The following is a 19,969-nucleotide window of genomic DNA, read 5'->3' on the forward strand; positions in this document are numbered from 1 at the left end:
AAGCTCGAAGTGCACAGATCATCTGAGATGAAACAGAGGCGATTGATTGAGAAAAATCCCCTAAGCTGCTCCTGCATGTGGTTTCTGCAACTCCGACTCTTGATCTGCAATGTCATTGAAGTTCCAGCGCTCCAAGAAAGCACTCAGGAAAACTACTGCGGCTGCTGGGGTAAAAAAAAAAAAAAAAAAAAGGCTGACATCACCTTCGGCTGTTTGATGAATATTCATTAAGTAGGAGTGGTGTGGAAGGAGAGGTGTTATTTGTGAGTGGGCGTCACCATGGGATGGTAAAAAAGTTGAAGACATGATGAAAGTGCACGTTTGATAAATGTCTCAGAGGTCTGTGACAGAAGAGATGCCACTAAACCCTCATTGGATCTGAGGTAACTGAACCTGCGTCCGACAGGCACACACACACACCCTCACACGCGTCTCAAAAAATGCACTTTGGCCGATCAGACCACTAGTTATGTTGTCTTCAGTCAGGAAAAGACACACATGTACACATGTGGACACAATTTTATGTCAAAGGGGCACAATTTTTTTGGGCAATAAATTCAAACACAGAACAGAACTAAATATTTACAGTATCAGTAATAAAACTTCAGAATGTTTTTCTATAACAGAACAAACACACTGTTCTCAGAGGAAAATATGATCCATTTGGAGCTAGAAAGGTGGCAGCATCCGCCAAATATGAACAAAGTAAAAAGTATGAAATTGTGTTGTCCTTTCAGGTCACTTGGTTTATTCATGTGGTGGGGTATACTCCCCTAGTACAGAGCAAAGTGTAGTGTTGGTGAATGCAGCGTTGAATCGACTCCTCCACCAATAAATTCCCGAATCAGGGCCAAGCCGTGAGACACCTGTGTGCCATTGTTCTGCCTCTGCTTCCTGCCCTCCATGTTTAGGTCAGTTTTCCTTAGTCATATATAAGGTAGAATTTGCTAAGACCAACTGGTTTACCTCACTTTTCTTTGCCACTTGCTTCCCTCTCAGCAGTTAGTTACTGATTATTGTTTAAAATAAAACCATAACACCCTGTGTGTCCTTTTCTATTTCCCAACCAAACTCGAAGGTTCAAATATTTCTCGGGCTTCCAAGTCCCCAGGTGGTGTTGTTCGGCTTCCCTCCTGAATTCCCCCACTCCTCCTGCCCTTAGTGCTCCTCGCTGTCACAGTTCATCTCTGCCTCACCACTCTGCACCTGCCTGCTTCAGTCTGCCAATCAGACACACCCCTCTCATCAAGCCAACTCCTCTCACCTGTGCTCTCTGCGCTGCTCTGGCTGCAGCTCCACACTCACTCATTGGCAGATTGTTCTTGATGCTTGCACCAGGCTCTCCAGCGTTCCTCTGCCTGATCTCCCGGTTCTGACCATGCTTGCCTCCGACTGTCCTGCCTTACCGATTTCCTGGAAATCACCTCAGCCTTCCGTACCCGACCACAATCCTCACCTGTCCCTTTCTGGGTTCTGCCTGCCTGCTCCCTTGGCTATCTGGTGATTACCTGATTCATCTCTACAGAGTGTTACTCCTGTCTCTTCCTGCAGTTCTGTGACTCTGATTATTCCTTCACTGAGGGAGTACGAGACTGAGGTTCACGGACATTACTCACCAGTGTCCTGGTTTGGTTCAGCTGAATGCCAACCCCCACCAGAGACTGTTAAAGGCCAGCGGCTAGAAGTCAGTTTTGCCTACTGTCACTGTTTCCTGCACATGTGCTAATAAAGTTTGTTACCAACGATACCTGCCTGTATTTGTGCTGCCACTGGGACCAAACCAAACCCATTACACTTGCCATGTTCAGTGTATTTAGCCATGAATGCAAAGAGTTCAGTTTAATCATAACAATCAGTCTTTAGTCGATGAAGATCTTTCTCAATTATATTCCACAAAACTAAATATGGCACTTTTTTTTCCCCCTCCCCCTCACATTTTCTGTCTTGGTTTGACTCTGTGCTGCAGCCCACTATTGTGTCTTATGACTGTTTGTCTTGACTCTAACTCTATGCCAACAGTACTATTGAGGAGTCACCACAAACAAAGCACCATGGAATGGCAAATCTACATGGCTCAATTTAACGAAAAGACACAACAGTACATCTTTAAATTCTCAGTTGACACTAGTTTGGTCAGCCATCATTTTCTGTAAATTATGACTTCATGGTAATCAAGTTACAGGTATCGCCAACAAGAAATCCTGGTTAGCTTACTGCAAATGTGGAGTCAGGTATTCTGGTTGTTTGGGCCAATGAACCTGCAGCCAAACTTGCCTACCAAGATGGCCGGAGTCACCCACTTTGAGGCTCTTCAGAAACTAATGGCTGACCTCGCCGGTGGCTCTGTCAACTGTTTCTCACAATTTCACAGGTTATACCTCCCACGTGGTTTGGGTAATCTAAACTGTTGGCTTGATGACAAACACATGTGCTCCTGACTTTGTTGCAGCATTTGTCACCATGCTTCCTGCAATTTACTCGTTGAGTAAAGTACAATTACCACTGATAGGGCTGGAATTAATTATTGAGAAGACCTTAAATGTGACAAACTGGAATTTCCTTTAAGGCTCCTCCCAGCCTTGCCAGTACTGACTTCCACACACACTAGAAGCTGAGGGTTAGAGGCGGGGACTGGGGGCTCACACAGAAGGCATCAGCACAAATTATAGCAACAAGAGAATAGAAATGCCCCCTTCGTGTTGCACTGTAAAGCAGTCACACTGAGCTTGAGTGGGCGCACTCACTGGCTCGAATAGCTCAATCACTGACTAACCACAGCGCTCATTTGCCTCCTGAAACGGTGCATCGGCCGCCGTGTTCTGCCTCTCTCTCAAAATCATGCTTCGTCTCCCTGCTGAGCTGCCCAACAAACTCGAAGCAACACTGCCCTTTAACTGTGAGTGTGTTTGTGTGTGTCCATCTCAGGCATGGAAACGCTGAGCGGTAGCATTGTTAAGCCTCCACATATGGATTTACCATCAATCAGTTTACACTGGTAGTTATTACCCACCATATACATTTTATGATTGAAAGACACTGAAAAGCAATTTTATTTGCATGAGAGTTGTGCATGGCTCAAATTACAAGTCTCTTCCTCAAAGAAAAGCTGTAGGAGCAGCCTCTGTGTTTGCCATTTCCCTCCCTGCCTTGTGGCTGTGGCGGGTCAGTAAATTGAGGGCATCCAGACAGAGCAGGATCCCCACATATCCACCCTTACCCATGCAGCCGCCTCCCCATCATCCTTTTCACCTGTCACTCAGCGCCTCTCTCAATTAAATGGACCACTAAGCACCAGCGCTCATCTGTGTGGAGTGATTTCCTCCAAGGCGAGGGTTAGCAGAGCTGAGCCAAAGGGTGGAGGGATGCTGTGTATGTTTGTCTGCCTTGTTGGATCATGTGTTTTTGCATTTGTCTACAGCTGCGGTCACACAGGAGCAGCTGACCTGACTTACAAGCCTTGGTGACGCTGATCTTTTCACGGCTGTCTAACCATGGGAAAATACGATCCTGTGTGGGCTCACCCCGACTAAGCCTGTGTCTTCACCTCACCCGTTGCTGATTTGTCTGTCGTCATCCTGCGTCTCCAGCATCTGTTCCCATGTATTCCCTGTGTTCCTGGTTTGTTTCTCCTTGACCTTCTGGTTCGTCTTCAGTCGTTGTATTTCTTTTTCACGTCCTTTTTATTGCTTGCAATTAGCCCACTTTGTATCCGTAACCTGCCTCTGAGTTAGTGTCTTGCCTTTGGGTCCATTTTTTCAAAACTTGACATTTTGTGTTAAGTCACAGGCCTCAACCACAGCTGCAAATTCATGAAAGCATAGCCTGAACAATGTATTCTGGAAGAAATGGGAATCTACAGTACAAAGAAAACCCATCAACACTCACTTGTCAAGTCAGTAATGGTTTCAGCTTGCATTGTGTCATGGTTTGTGCTTCGTACTGATGTTATGACATTAGCACAGACAGATGCACCAAGTGTTCCTCCACAGTGGCCACAACAATCATCTTAGCTGAAGAGGCAGAAATAAAACAAGAACCATGGACACGTTTTTTTTTTGATGCTTCACTTTTACTGCAGCACCTTTAAGTGTAAGTTTGCCCAGGGCAGAAATTTAAAAGGGGGGAAATGGAAAGTAGGGGAAGGATTGCATGCATAATGTTTTTTCCTTTGTTGCTAATTCTTAATGTTGCATGTTGACAGCGGTTACAATGAAACAGGCCCAACTGCAGCATATTTGATCGGATCTTCATTTGGAGCAAACATCACTGATGACGATCAAATATTCTTGACACACACAGAAGGAATCCGAGATAAGCAACTCTGGCATCCCTTTCCGCTTGGAAATGTATTGACTGCTTGAATCCTCAAGTAGTTTAATCAATTATTGGCTTCATCCCAAAGATGTGTATCACTCGTCCTGACCATTCATTTATAACTAACATCCATTCTTTATCGTGAAACAGTGCATCCTGTAATGATGCTGACTATCACATACACAAGGTCTATGGGCGTTTATGACGTAGACAACTTGTAGGTCCATACGGCGCATATACTGTGTCCAGAAAGACGACACATAGGTCAATGCCAGCAATAAGCAACACAACATGCAGGTCGACGGTGTGGATACAGTCTTGGTGCAGGATGAACACAAAGTCTGTGATTATATTCAACCTGGACAGACAAACTCAGTATGAGTGCAAAATAGAAACCGTTACCATTGTTTTTCATTGGAGTATTTGATTCAACCAAGCACTAAACATCAGCTCTCCACTCTCTCAGATGCTTTCTGAATGATTAGAGGTATTCAGTGCTAACCCTATGTCTCATTGTCATATTCTTCAAAAATGATAGATTTTCTTGAAGATCTGCCACGTCATGGACGTCCACAATGTTGATGATCTTTGAGATCTACAACTCTGTTGACGTGTAGGCTTTATGGAAAGTCTAGGGAGTGCATGAAATCTCTTGACGTGACATCTGGGATTTACATAATTCATGTAGGCATCACATTGCAAGCTTTACATCCTGTACGTTTTAATTTCATGCTTAAATGAATGTGTGTGGGATGTGTGTTGGGATCTCAGAAAAAGGACCCTTGCCATAGCTACGTGAGTTCTTCTATTCAGTTCTTCACAATTCTGAATTGGAAACACCATCTAGATGCTCAGAGGTGACAACATGTAATAATGCAAGTCTTATTAAGTTGAACTCTAATTTTGTCTCATGGTTTGGGGTTTTATTTTTGTGATTTCATGTTGAAAGTATTTCCTCGTGTGTCATGTTTTAATTTCCACCTCCTCTGTTTGTCTGTTTTCCTGCCTTTTCAGGTATACAACTGTGTCTCATTTGATCTCATTCACTCCCTGTGTGTTTGCTTAGGCAGACATGAAGAGTTAATTAGATTTGTGCCAATGAGTTGAACATCCGGATTTTAAGCCTGTGTGAAATCATCCGACAGCTGAGCTGAGGCACACTGTTCGAATCCAAAATGACATGCGTATTAGATGACTTGTCTTGGATGGCTTCCTCAAACTGATTGAACATGATTTGCCTCTTGATATTACCTCCTCTCTTTCATCCTCGCCTCATTTTCATTTTTCTCCTTCCTTCTGTGGCTTTCAGGTGCAGAAACCAGTGTGTATGCGTTTGTCTCTGCTTGTGTATAGTAGAGAGGGAGGAGCATTTGCGTATTCAAGGATGCCAGCCCACTGGGGAGCGGCAGCGGGCGAAACACTAATCCTCACTTCAAAATGTGAGTTGAACGTTGGCCTCTAATCGAAAGCTGAACGCCCCCACAGTCCAGTCACTGATGTAACAGGTCACTTTCACACACCTACACTCTTTTACACCCTCTTGTTCATTGAACTAACGATGATAACAATCGCACAGTTGTACGACTAGTAGTGATACAAGCTGTACATATGGAAGTGTTTTGGCAAGATGAAACATTTTGATTGACCCTTCCGAAGCAGCTACCATGTATTTTCGCTTTATACCCAGATGAACCTCAGTCAAATGCCACATTTCCTGGTAAACTTATGCGTGCTTTGTGCAAGGTTTGCAAAAGGTACCACTGTAGAAGGTTTGGACACACCTTCTCATTTAATGGTTTTTCCTCCTTTTCACGAGATGCTGAGCACTTGTTGGCCCCTTTGCCTTCACTCTGCAGTCCATCTCATCCCAAACCATCTCAGTTGGGTTTGGGTCAGGTGACTGTGGAGGCCAGCGCAACACTCCATCACTCTCCTTCTTGGTCAAACAGCCCTTACACAGCCTGGAGGTGTGTTTGGGGTCATTGTCCTGTTGAATAAAAAATGAAGGTCCAACTAAACGCAAACCAGGTGGGATGGCATGTCACTGCAGGATGCTGTGGGAGCCATGCTGGTTCAGTGTGCCTTCAGTTTTGAACAAATCCCCAACGGTGTCACCAGCAAAGCACCCTGACACATCACACCTCCTCCTCCATGTGTCACGGGGGGAACCATGCATGTAGAGACCATCCGTTCAACTTTTCTGTGTCGCACAAAGATCCAAAGATCTCAAATTTGGACTCATCAGACCAAAGCACAGATTTCCACTGGTCTGATGTCCATTCCTTGTTTCTTGGTCCAAACAAATCTCTTCTGCTTGTTGCTTTTCCTAAGTAGTGTTTTTTTTAGCAGCTATGTGACCATAAAGGCCTGATTCACGCAGTCTCCTCTGAACAGTTGGTGTAGAGATATGACTGCTACTAGAACTCTATGTGACATTCATCTGGGGTCTAATCTGAGGTACTGTTAACTTGCAATTTCTGAGGCTGGTGTCATGGATGAACTTCTCCTCAGCAGCAGAGGTGACTCTTGGTCTTCCTTTCCTGGGGTGGTCCTCATGTGTACCAGTTTCGCAATTTTCCAGACTGACTGACCTTTAGTTCTTCAGTAATGATGGACTGTTGTTTCTCTTTACTTAGCTGATTGGTTCTTGCCATAACATGAATTCTATCAGTTGTCAAATAGGACTGTCAGCTGTGAAAGTGAAAACCACTTCAGGTGACTACATCATGAAGCTCGTTGAGAGAAGGACAAGGGTTTGCAGTGTCAACAAAGCAAAGGGTGGCTACTCTGAGGAATCTAAAATATGAAACATATTTAGAGTTATTTCACACTTTTTTGTTTACTAGCTTAACAGCTTTTCTTTTTTCTTTTCTTTTACATTCTGTCCCAATTCTCCTCCATTATTTTTATCTTTTTCCCTACATTTGCATCAAAATCTACTCAAAATAAACACCTGCTTTTCATGTAAAAAATAAAGCCATTGTTGTAGTAATTGACTACAAGGCCAAATAAACACTTTCTGTATCTGTCTCTACCTCTGTCAGTCTCATTCTATCCTCTATTTGTCCCTCATTGTCTTTGTGTCTCCCAGGTCATTCATACAAAACATTATTCAGCATGGGGCTGACAAAGACCTGCCTGCTGCATGCAGATACAGCCACAGAGCACTGCTCCAGTCCCTTCTCTCTGATGTAACGCCATGCACTCGCACATAGACGTCACACAATAAATGATCTTTATATTTAGAGCAGGATGATGTGCGCACAAACTGGGAAAGGCAGAAAGAATGGAAGCATTAACAAATAATTTCCTTTGCTTGGCCAGAGAACAAAGGGCCGAAAGAGCTTCAGTGGGCAAAGGAACAAATACACAGATTTGAACGACCAAAAGGATGGCAGTACATGTGCAGACAGACGAAGGGCAGCAGACAGTGATAGATGAACACAGACAGTGGGCGACAATGAAAAATGGGCGGATGGCAATTGTTCTTGAAGTGACATATACTGATGATGGCAGCTGGGAAGTGAGGGATGACCAAAACAGCGGGATGGAGAGGGTGTGGAAGATGAACCTGAGCAGTCGGGTCAGCGGAAGTTTCTGTGCAGCACGTGTGTCTGACATGTGAACACACAACGTGCACAGCTTTATCAGCACTGAAAGGACTTACACATGCAGTGAAACAGCAACATAACTACCAACATGAGTGTGTGTGTGTTATCTGGGAGGGAGAGAGACAGTGATGGACCAAGTTTCACCGTTTTTGTTGCCTTTTCAACACCATTGGTGATCCTTTTTGATATGTGTGTGAGAGCAATCAGACTAAATGTCTTAAAGGGGAACTTTATTTCATTTTACAGGTGTTCTGGAATACTGTTGCAGATTTTTTTTTTTTCTCCCGAGTGGGCAGTGCAACCTCTGATAAACTGCCTCAAGTGATGTCATTTGAGTCAGTATCAGTTGGGTCTGAAGACTACAAGTTCTGGAGGTAAGGTAAGGTAAAGTAAAATGAGATTAGATTAGATTATTCATTCCCAGTAGGAAAAATTCAATTTGGCACAGCAGCAAAAGGAGAATACACAATGTGGAAATAATATAGAAAGAAGCAGTGCAAGGAAGGAATTGACTTGAAAGATTGAAATAAAATCTACTCAAATAGAAAAAGTAGACTAGAAATACTGTATATACTAGATGGATCTGTGTGCATATGCCTGTGCAGTGTTAATGTAAATATGCATTTTCTACTACTGTAGTGAAGTCAAGATTATAATTAAAAGTGCACTATGTTTGGGGGAAGTCATTTTTATCTGAAGAAGAAATCTTCATTCACCGATTTTTTTTTTTTCTGACCAGACAAACTAAATAAACTATCTTTGTTTTCATGACTGAATAAACAAACTGACCTTAAAGGACAACACACACACACACACACACACACACACACACACACACACACACACACACACACACACACACACACACACACACACACTTCATAATGTTTTTACTTTGCTTATATAAAGTGGACCCTGCCACCTTTCCAGCTTCAAATAGTGTTCTGGGAACCTTATTTCCCTCCAAGAACAGCTTGTTTATTTAGTTATGGAAAAATTATCATATAATAATATCAATAACCTAAATGTACTAAATGTAACTGAACCTTGAAAAGACAGAAGTGAATAAAAAAATGTCCTCCCCTGCAGGAAACGTCAATATAACTTTAAACCAGAGTGACAGAATGCTGCCCAAAATTTGATTCACTGTTTGGAGTTTCTCTTTGGCAGCAGGCCTTTAGTCTAAATACCTGTCGCATTAATATATTTGAACCCTGTTAGCGCTGTAAACACACTTCCGTCCATTAGGAGAAGAAATGCACTTCAGAAATATGCAAATACATAGAAGTGCTGAAGCAACTAAGAAAGTGAAGTAACTCAGTCTGATCAGATCGATCAGAGCAAAGATGAAGTACTTCTTATTTAATGTGTCCGAGCTCAATAAAGCATTCATTAGCAGGTGATGGATAACAAAGGCTGTTCTTAACCATCACAGCACATCTCAGCCTGATATGAGTCATAAACTATGTACAGTACGGATATGACATCCATCAGGCAGGCAGGCGATCAATTTGTCATTCATTTGAACCCTCTGAGGAGGACTAAGAGGCACGCTGCTGAAATAGTGTGCGAGACTGTCAACCTGTCGTCGTCGCTGCTAAAATATACTGTAGTGCACTCTGACTACTGCGTGACTGATGAGGAACACAATTGCAAAGTGGAATTTGGCAGTCGAACGACGTTAACCCCGCGTGACCTCTTTTTTTTTCCTGGCTCTTCAGCTGAAAGAGAGCGCTGCCGACCACCGAGAGGGCTGCTACTGTAACTGAACCAAGCGGAAGGCCACATCCAAGAAGGGCTTCGCTGGGGCTGGAAAAGAGGATTGCTGATCATAGAACAAGAAAACAATCTTCTTCATGGCATCGTGGTGTTGTCTTGTCAGTTTAGGTGCTCCGGGCGTCTCATTCTTTGTGTTCTTTAAAGCACAGGGGAGCAGCAGAAAACTTCAATAGGACGGCGGTGTCTCGTGGCTGAGTGACTCACTGAGTTTAATGAGGGTGTCTGTCAAAACAAAAGGATTTTCTTTTGATGCCTGGTGGTCCTGTCTTCTGACAGCTTTATCAAAGCTGCATTAGTTTGGTGGTGACTTGAAGTTTGTTTTTTTCCGTATTTGATCTACAGTGATTCATCTTTTTTTATGAAATCCGTCCATCAAGGATCATTCGAAAATCCAAAGCTCAACTGTGATCCTGATACAGTTCATCTGTGATACAAAAAATATGATTGCACTTCATTTTGGGACATAAGACCTTCTTCAATTTGAGTTGCTTGTGATTGGCTACCTCTAAAGTCCTCGACCCTGCCTGCCCACCGCTTGGCCGCCCAGCCATCTGCTTCAGTGCTCCTAATGAAGCCTGTCTTTCTCTGAGGTCCTCGGAGACGCCACCTCCACACTGGCCTAATCAGCCTCAGAAAAAAGCTTTGGCCCCTCTGGTGGCATCCGCAGGCCAAATCTCAGTCCAGACTGGTCATTTCATCAACACCCGGCAGCTAATGAACTAAAGGATGGAGGGCAGCGAGAGGAGAAGGAGGGGAATGCGTGGATGAGCGCGGGCCCTTTGTACTAATAAAGAGACTCTTTCCCTGATGAAAGTGGCTCTTTTGTTCCACTTCGGGCACGCTCAGAGGACACGTCGGTCCAGGCATTCTGCAGAATTGACGTTCAGCTCTGTTATAAACGGTCAAGCAGTGAATTATTCCTCCCTTCCGGAAGGTCTTTCTTCTCGTATGCCAGCTCTGCATGAAGCTCTCATTTTAACTGATTGGTTCCTTTGTGCTTCGAGGCCTGTGCACCTATGTATGCAAAATGTATACGTCTTTGCACAGGCAGCTATTGTTTTGCTCTGTGTCACCTGGGGAAGTCACATTCATTCACTATCAAAGAATGGACTGTGTCACTGCTGCAGGTGCAGTATGGAAGATTATTTTCATTTCTTTTATACAGGTACGAAAAGAACCATAGAATGAATAAACTGAACCTATGAGTTACCCAGACACAGTGATTAGCTGAGATGTGTCTCCTTTTAAATGAGGGGAAAACTTTCTGAGAAGTGGCCTTGAAGAATGTTACTTACCGCAGTTTCAATGTGATAATCGAGCTTATTAATCATTTATGTAACCCCCATCCACAGCACACCTTACCCCAACTCATGCCAGATTGTGGCTCTAAATATAGTCCCTCATGTTCTCTCTCTTCTACACAAACACACACACACACACACACACACACACACACACACACACACACACACACACACACACACAAACACACACACACACACACATTAATGTTGTCAGAGTTGTCAGTCCTTCCCTGCAGCCATATGTTGTCTCTCTGATTGAGCTCCCAGTAGATACTGTGACACTTGTGTATGGACAGATGCCAGAGGGACATCAGATAACTAGCTGTCCCCTCCGACATATGTACGTGTGTGTGTGTGTGTGTGTGTGTGTGTGTGTGTGTGTGTGTGTGTGTGTGTGTGTGTGTGTGTGTGTCCGTGTTTCTGACCATCTCTAGGCTGTGGAACCTTACCCCAACTTATGAAGCTGGGTTTTTAAACAAACTTGATTTATATGGTTATTCTCGTAAAGTAAGCCCAGGCGACGATGGCGGTGCATTTCCATTTAGAGGAGTTTTATTGAGGCGGTCGAAATGATAAAGCGAATGATTTATGAGCGGGAGTGACATGCCAGGCTAAATCTAATCCCGCAGAGGGAGGGGGAACCCGCTGACTTCAGTCTGAAGGAGGTAAGAGGGCAGTTTGGCAAATTGCAGATAGTGAAAGGAGATGAGAACAGTGTGTGATGTAAAAAAGGTTTTGTGTGTTGAGTATGAACACTTTAACATGGCAGCGGGATGCATCACAGATTGAAATCTACAGTGGTGATAACTGAGGAGGACGACCTGCTGGGTGTGTAGCCATTCATTTATTCACCATCTGTAACCGCTTCTCCTTTGCAGGGGCGCTGGGGGGCCGGAGCCCATCCCAGTTGACATTGGTGAATTTTTATGATGATCTGATTCTTTTACAGTTGTACAACCTATAATCAATATTTTTCATATCAATCATTCGCTTAAGAGGTTATCTTTTCGCCCGTGTATTGTTGGTTGGTTGAGTTGTCAGCAGGATTGTACAAAACCTACTGAGCAGATTTCCAGAAAATGTGGATGTATCTGGATAGATCCAGGAATCTTTTCTCTCTTTCTTCAACATTGCTTTAATTTCAATTTTAGAGTGATACAGGGCTATCAAGTTTGATTATTTAATTCATAATGGATGAATAAAAACATCACAGCTAAATTAAGGGAGAAGCTCATTTTCTGCTTTTATAGCAAGTCACCAGTTTATCACAGGGCTGACACACAGGGACAAACAACCAGTCAGACTCACATTCTCACCTAGGAGCAATTTAGACAGACTGATTATCCTCATTTGCATGTCTTTGAATTGTGTACCCATAGAGAAGCTGCAAAAGGGGAGAACATACAAACTCACAGCTAGGTTTCAAACTCAGGACCTACTTGCTGTAAGGAAACTGCACTAACCACTGCATCTAGTTCCTCCTAATCTGTGAACTTGAACTTGAACTGAACTTGGAGCAAGCGCTTGTGAAATGTGATTTTGCACAGCACTGCATACAAAATCCACAACAAAAACACATGCTTTTCTTGAGGCATATTCTGAACCGGGAGGAAAAAAAGTTTTGCAAAAACTTTCGAGATCACAGCGGTTGTGGTTGACTTACATGCGTTAGCAGAGCTCTGTGAAATGAGGCTTAACAGTGTTGTCTGGCTATGACAGGGGGTAACCCAGAGCATCCGAAAAAAAAAAAAAATCGGAATCTAGCATCTGCTGGTGTCCTCTGGCTACTTTGCACTCATGAGCAGGGAGACTGCTGTGCTGCCTTCTCCATCTGGTAGCCCCAAGCAGCACAAACTGTACTGTGCTCAGTACAACACAGAGCTCACGCTAACTACCAGTACAGTGGAGCACAATGCAGCTCGACACGCACACGGTGTTTTGAACACGTGTGGCCTTACATATTTGACAAACAGTCTGGAATCCATACGGCTTTGTGTAGATTATATTAAGGCATAGCACGATGTCCAATCCACAATAATTAATGTGTTGTGCTGCAAAGTCTTTTCCAGTTCTTGTTCTTTATTTGGCATCAAATGCTACACTTTTTCTGACTATTATGTAAAAGTAGGTCTATCTAAATTGGAAAATGATGAGTAAACGTAACAAAAGCAATGTTTCCAAGCTGGGGGCACCCCTGCCTGTCAAAAAAAAAAAAAAAAAAGGCCAATGAGGTAGGAAGACGGCAACTGTAACGAGACCACAATCTTGCTTTTTAATGCATGATGCTTCACTTTGACAGTCTTTGTCAAAACATTAATGCAAATGCGGAGGGAGCAACATCCATTTTCTGGGTTGCTGTTTTTAAACCAAGGGAACAGCAACTGGGACTGTTTTAGTGTGATTATAATGTGGCTTACACTACGACATCAGAGAACCCATAACTCATGCATTTTTAGTGTGATTGCTCCCAGTAAGAGGTGAGCCACTAACCCTGGCAGTGTTAATGACATACTCTACAGGACCAAAACTTGCTTCCTTATGTGTTTTTTCACTTGCAAATGAGGCATTTCTGCGCTCGGGGAATATGATGTCTCAGCCCATACCATATACAAAGCAAAGCCACTGCAATCTGAATGCCATAGTCAGAAGCACTGCCAGCTTTTGCTGTTTTCATCCTGAAGTTGCAGTATAAATCACCCATGAGGAGATGAATGAAACTCATCGAAAATGTTTCTCAAACAAAACATATCATTTGGGCCTGTCTGTCATACTTCCCCCTCCCCAGCCTCTTATCATCTTAACGTATGTATCGCAAGAGTGTATTAACATGTCTGTAATGCTAGAGGGGAGATTTGACACGTGTAACATCTGTACGCTGTGGTATTTTCAGAAGAATGTGATGATCCACATGAACACCAAAGGCAACATTTACTAGAAGACATCCACAAATGTGCCAAATAAAGATCAACAAAGAACTTTTATGAGCTAAATTCCGCTGAAGCAACAGGCACTTGTTCACTTTTAAAGCATTTAATGCAAATACATTTATATAACTGTCTTGACACAGTTTCATCCAAATCAACTGTATAAGACAGGAAACAGGGCTGAACATGTGATAGTATGGACTATTCCCTATTCAGTTCATGTGACACAATAGCAGGATTAGTGCCTTTCTGTTCAGTGAGGGGATTACACGGAGGGGGCGGCATAGACTATATCTGTCTGCGAGGCAGATGAGACTTTTCTCTCATGCTTAAAATGATTTATGGGAGGGAAAAGCCTGGAATAGGGAGAGTCAGTGGAGAAGGCACGTGGCAGAGTGTCTTGGGAATGAGAAGGAAGTTGAAAATGAGGTTGGCTTGATTGACAGCTGGGTGAAGCGTCTCTGGAGAAAGGATGAGGTCCAGAAGGTACAATAAGCATTACTGTGTGCAGTAATCACACACTGAAAAGTCCCTCATCTCATAATATCTGAACTATTTAAAGATATGGAAAGAATTGTTATCTATGCATTAGTATTTCCATTCTTGTTGATGGTCACTGACCACCATTGCAGTCCAGCTTCCGTGTTTAAATCTGTAGGGGAGACTGGGGTAAGATGAGACATTTTTCATATTTAGGATCACTACATCAAGGCAATCATAGATTTGTTGCTAATTAATATATCTGCATATATTTCAGGATGTTGTGCATCCCTTCAAACAAACAGAATGAGTATAAAGAAAACTGATTTTGATAATATAGCATGTCCATAAAAAGTGGATTTATGGAACAACCTACCCTGTGTATGGGGTAGGTTGAGCTGTATATCAGGTCTCCAGGTGCAGATCATCAAGCAATCGAGTGAAGTAAGGGGGAGTGCAGACATCAAGTAGTGACAAGTGCAGACAAACCAATTAGTAGCATTAACACCATGCAATAAAACAAACTCGTACAAATAATTAAAAAAAAACAATATAAAAAACTTAAAACAGTCACTTCTGCCCGTTGACAACAGAATTCTAAGGCAGCTCTAAAAATTAGGGGTGTTTGTGCATCTCTCCCTCATAAGATGACTCGATACGCATCTAGATACATGGGCTACGATACGATTCAGGGATGATACATTTTAAATACGGAACGATTTGATGCGATTCGGTACGATATGATGCAATCTGATACACTTCTTAACATTTGCTAAATGTAGACATTCATTTTCCATTATAAATTAAAATAAGCAGTTCATGTCTCGAAAGCCATCACTCTCAACAACACTGTAAGGTCGGAAGTCCTTCGCGATAAAACGGGCTATAGATGCCGTGATTACCTTGGACCTTGCCGAGTTGTGGCCAAGTTGTGGTTCGTATCAGTGAATCTTTACACCCCTACTAAACATACAAGTGGCAGAGTAACTTCTTGCTGCTGCTCACTTTTTTGCTGTAGCTATCATTGCTGCTGTTAGCTAGGAGCTAAGTGGCCCTATTAGTGGACAGATATCTGCCTGGACAGTGACATCGAATTATGGTGGGAGCCAGCTCCCAGTGAAGATGCCAGTTTGAGGGTTCATTCTCTGAATGTTTCAAAGTAAGTTCATGAGAATGTTGCATTTGAACACATCTAAAAAGGTAGATGATAGAGACAAAGTAGAGGGCAGTAGCTTTACTCTAGGTACCTTTTTTCTCTGCTGCTGCAAGGATGATGGTCATGGAAGCATGTTTTATAGTGCATTTTCAGAGGGAGCAAAGATTGCAACGTTTTTCCTTTTTTCTTCATCTTGCTTTTTCTGTGTCTATTTTAGTTATTTATTAAGCAACGTCTCTTAAACAATTTTCCCCCTGGGGATCAATAAAGTATTCTGATTCTGACTCTACTACACCAGTCCACTTGTTGGCTTCAGCTGAGGAGTGGCAGGTGACACTGAAGCGGTTGTCACTGATGGAGGAGCCTCTTCCTCACCACGTCAAAAGGCCACGAGGCCAGATGGAGACCTGATGGGTGGTTCCTTATTGATGGGCCCCACACACCAGGGGAAAGGATCGATTGAGACGAAAAAGGAGTTCAGCTGTGAATTTGCCATGGCTTTGACTACAAACAAGCGGCACCCACCTGCACCCACGTGACATGCATGAATATTAGCTGCCACGAGTGAGTGAATGAGTGGCGTGCAAATTTTTCCCTTTTCCACACACTCATGTGCCAGCTGTGTGAAAGCCAGCTGTGTAATGCCCATATTTAGCTGGCAAAGCCTGATGGCATATTAGCAGCTAGAAGAGAGCAGGTTTAATGATTCCACCAGGCCCGCAACTCTGCCTGGCTTTATGTATTGCAGTCCAGAGGAAGGCTGTGCTGTGGCCACTGCCTGAAGAAAATGCTGCTGCTGATGGCAGTCATACAGAGGTGTCGGTGTGTCAACTGTATCTGTTCACAGTGACAAGCGATAAATAATTGGAGGCGGTGGGACCTCTTAAATTGGATTATTTTGCGTCCAAGCAGGATTTTTGTTTAGATTTCTTTCTTTCTTTCTGTCTTCTTTTTTTTTTTTTTAAAAAAAAGGGGCAGATTTGTCTTAAATAATAAGAAATTAATGACCCCAAAAAAGGTTGGTTGAATTGAACAATGGAAGTGTTGCTATGAAAGGAGCATATTACAAGCTTATTGATGTTTCTTGTTCGGTGACCGCCTGTTGCGACTATGGTAACTACTGGGGCTGGAGAAGAGGAAGTCAGGAGAAGCAGTATCAAGAGAAAAAAGCCTATATAAGTCAGGTCATTTTCTTTCGGGGAAATTACTTGCATACACATTAAGTGATCTGATACCGAGCACTGTCTAGGAATAGAGTCGTTTACTTCTTCGCATTAGTACAACAGTGAATGGTGTGTGTATCTAGGATGTTCCAGATTGTAGTAACATGAACTTCAAAAATGTCATTTGCACAATAGTAACTGGTAACGTTACTGCTATATATTAAGAGGTGAGTGTTTAACACTGTGCTTCAGAGGATTAGTTTGTTAGACTTGAAGCTGTTCTGTGTGCTAGGCACCTCGTAGAATGATTAACATGATTTGAACTGCAGCAGCTGTGATCATTGGTGCAATTTTATGAAGCAGCGGGGAAAATATTATGAAATTGACCATGTCTGTTGTCGATATATAATGAGTAGGTGTGTATGCGTTTTCTGTATTGCAACCCAGTGGAGTTTACCTTCTGCCATGTTATTTCAGTAAATTACGGCTCTGTCAGTGTGAACATCTGTTCGTGTGCACACTTCTGTGCGACTCTAATTCTTGTTTTGACTGATGTACTCATAAACACGTGCCTGCATGCGCATGTTAAGAAGTTTCATTTTATGATGTGCACTAACAGGGGAGACATATCTTTAAGATAGAACAGCATAATGGAAATAGAATTACACCCAGGTGGCTTTGCAGGAGGCACATCAAATACAACTCTACATACAAATTTTTGATCTCGTAATATTTTTGAACTTTGTGGGACTTCACAGTGCTACTGTATGTTATCTGTTACCATTCGTGTCGGTGATGGTTGGATCCAAAATCGAAAACCAAGGCAGGGGAAACATTTAGGGGATTTTATTGTAAAAACAAAGCAAGTAGTTAGAGCAGAGGCTGGCGTGTGGCTGGACTGCTGACTTCGCTGGGAATCCATGTGGTGGCTCAGCAGGGGGCTCTGGTGGTGGCTCAGGTGAGCGTGTGGCGAGGAGGGGGATCCCTGAGGTGGCTTTGCTGGTTACTGATGTGCTGGAGCTCGTGGTGACAGACTCTTGGAGCGTAGAGGAACGGTACAATTTAGTCTCAGAAAAAACAAGATAAATCTCAAGAAGGCTGCTGGAGGTTATTGGAAGAGTGAAGCCATCAATACCACTACGTAGAGAGATGAATGCTCTGGCAGCCCGGGAAGAGAAGACCGGCTCTGTTGAGCTGGCACTGATGAGGAGACGAGCTGCAGGTGAGTGAGCCGCAGGAGCTCACGCCAATCAAGGACGCCATGCCCAGCCACAGCAGGAGACTCAGAACAGACACCGACACTCAGCCAAGCACACAGAAAATAATATCAAATGAATAATAAATGGAGTCCATAACCATAACATTATCTGTTAACTCAAGAATCTTAACTGATTTATTGTGTCCTTGAACTTAACTAACTGAGCTAACTCACTTCACTTCCCTCAAACATTTTGTATTTGAATGGCTGTTTATCCACACTACATGATTCTTGGAAAGGAGTGATAGAGATTATGAGCAACACTGTGTTATCCCACTCACACATTTACACTCAGGCTGAACACATGGCACACTAGAGTCAAAGTCCGAGGTGCAAACAGGCTTTAAAATGATTTCCAAGTCACTTTCTTCTGAATAGGAAAAAGATTTTACATAGCACTGACATACAGTTCAAGCTGACATAACAACTGGGGTCCTATTAAGATGAATCCTAGAATCCTGTTTTTGTCATCTGATGAATGTCAGTCCAGTATTCACTTTCCTTTTTTACCTATGTTTTGGCCTCCACCAACTCTTAAAAGAATTATCTGTATCTTCAGCTGCTAAACACTCCACAGCTCACCAGGTAGTCGCTTTTTTATTTGTTGAAAACTGTTGCAACTGTTGAAACTGTGCTTATGAGAGCAGTGAGAGTGAATCAACACAGCCAGTTTCCAGTAAACAGGTATAATAAGCGCTTAGAGGTGGTAATGTTTAGGTCGTGCAATGGCAATGTCGTCTGTCTGTAGCCTAGCAATGGATTTATCAGCAGGGCTTTTTGGGGGTTTTTGAGATTAATTATTATAATTTTTTCTTTGTTTGTGTGTTTTTTTTCAAAAATTTGATTGCCAATAAACTCAAATCATTTAGATGAATCATTTAAATTACTATGCAGCTTTGTAAGTAATTACTGATTAGAATGATCAAATGAATGAAATGTATTTGGTAAATAGTACAATATTTGCTTCAAAAATGTTAATGTTACAAAGTAGCAGAAAATGAAAATGGTCAAGTAAAGCATAAGTACCTCTAGACTGTACTTAGTGATTTTAATAGATATAAAAGGAAATGCTAATAACAAGTCTTTGATTAACTCCAGTCTCCTGCCTGGAAATCTGACATGCTATATGCTCATTCCCACCTGTGCTTCCTGTCCCGCTGCAGGCCATGCCACTACCTGCACCGTCACGCAAAGATGGCTTTCGACAAAATTTGTGAAATGCAGAATTGTAAACAAACCTTCCTCAATCGTCATCTGCACCAGTTGTTTAAAGAAGCCGAATGTGTGTACCTGATCCAATCAAGCTGGAATCTGTCCCAGACCCTCTGTCAGCTAATGTTGTAATTTCTTCATCATTGGCTGTAAGTCAGCACCTATTAACTCTCTGGGCTGCCCCTGCATTTTCCCAGGCCACCCTCTCACTCCCCCTATAATCACTGCCAACGCAGGAATACTTACAGTGCCCTGTGATGGGAGGACTCCAAGCTGACAGCTCCCCAAAATAATAACCGACTCCCCACGCTTCCTGGCAGCGACAAAAGAGCATCGCCACCGGCATTATTCTCACTATACACTTATTACAGCAGCAGTAATAAAGGTGCTTCAGCTGGGAGGGGAGTTTTGTGTTGATGGTGAGTAAATTAACCCTCAGGACAAAACTATTAACCACACTCTTATTCTACTCAGACCCAGGGCAGTACAGTATATATGGAGCTGTATATCATCCTCGTGGTCATTTATCCAGATGACCACCACTGTAGTCCAGTGTTTCTGCCCTGGCTGTGGGAGTGTTACAGCCCCAGACAGAGATGCCTCGCCTCTGCAATTGAATTCCATTGATCTGAGCAAACTGCAAGTAAAGGCAAAAAACAGAAAAAGAAAGAATAAATAATTTTTATCTGCTGGCACATTATTGATCAGGAATGTTTGTGCCTTAAAGGCACTACAGAATGAGAGAGAGCAATTTTTCGAATGGACACT

The 19,969-nt window shown here is 42.8% G+C and overlaps 2 long non-coding RNA genes across 2 annotated transcripts; one reads left to right on the forward strand and one right to left on the reverse strand.

Moving 5' to 3' along the window:
• The first annotated feature begins 292 nt into the window (after positions 1 to 292).
• LOC119004686 lies at positions 293 to 1,747 on the forward strand. The gene is made up of 3 exons (XR_005070269.1): positions 293 to 383; positions 738 to 911; positions 1,079 to 1,747. It is a non-coding gene; the product is annotated as an uncharacterized LOC119004686 (long non-coding RNA).
• A 15,814-nt stretch (positions 1,748 to 17,561) lies between these two features.
• LOC119004872 lies at positions 17,562 to 19,554 on the reverse strand. Its single transcript, XR_005070335.1, has 2 exons — positions 19,448 to 19,554; positions 17,562 to 18,032 (listed from the first exon to the last, which is right to left on the reverse strand). It is a non-coding gene; the product is annotated as an uncharacterized LOC119004872 (long non-coding RNA).
• Positions 19,555 to 19,969: the final 415 nt, after the last annotated feature.

The sequence above is a fragment of the Acanthopagrus latus genome, chromosome 16 (assembly GCF_904848185.1).
Source record: "Acanthopagrus latus isolate v.2019 chromosome 16, fAcaLat1.1, whole genome shotgun sequence".
In the NCBI taxonomy this organism is placed as follows: domain Eukaryota; kingdom Metazoa; phylum Chordata; class Actinopteri; order Spariformes; family Sparidae; genus Acanthopagrus; species Acanthopagrus latus.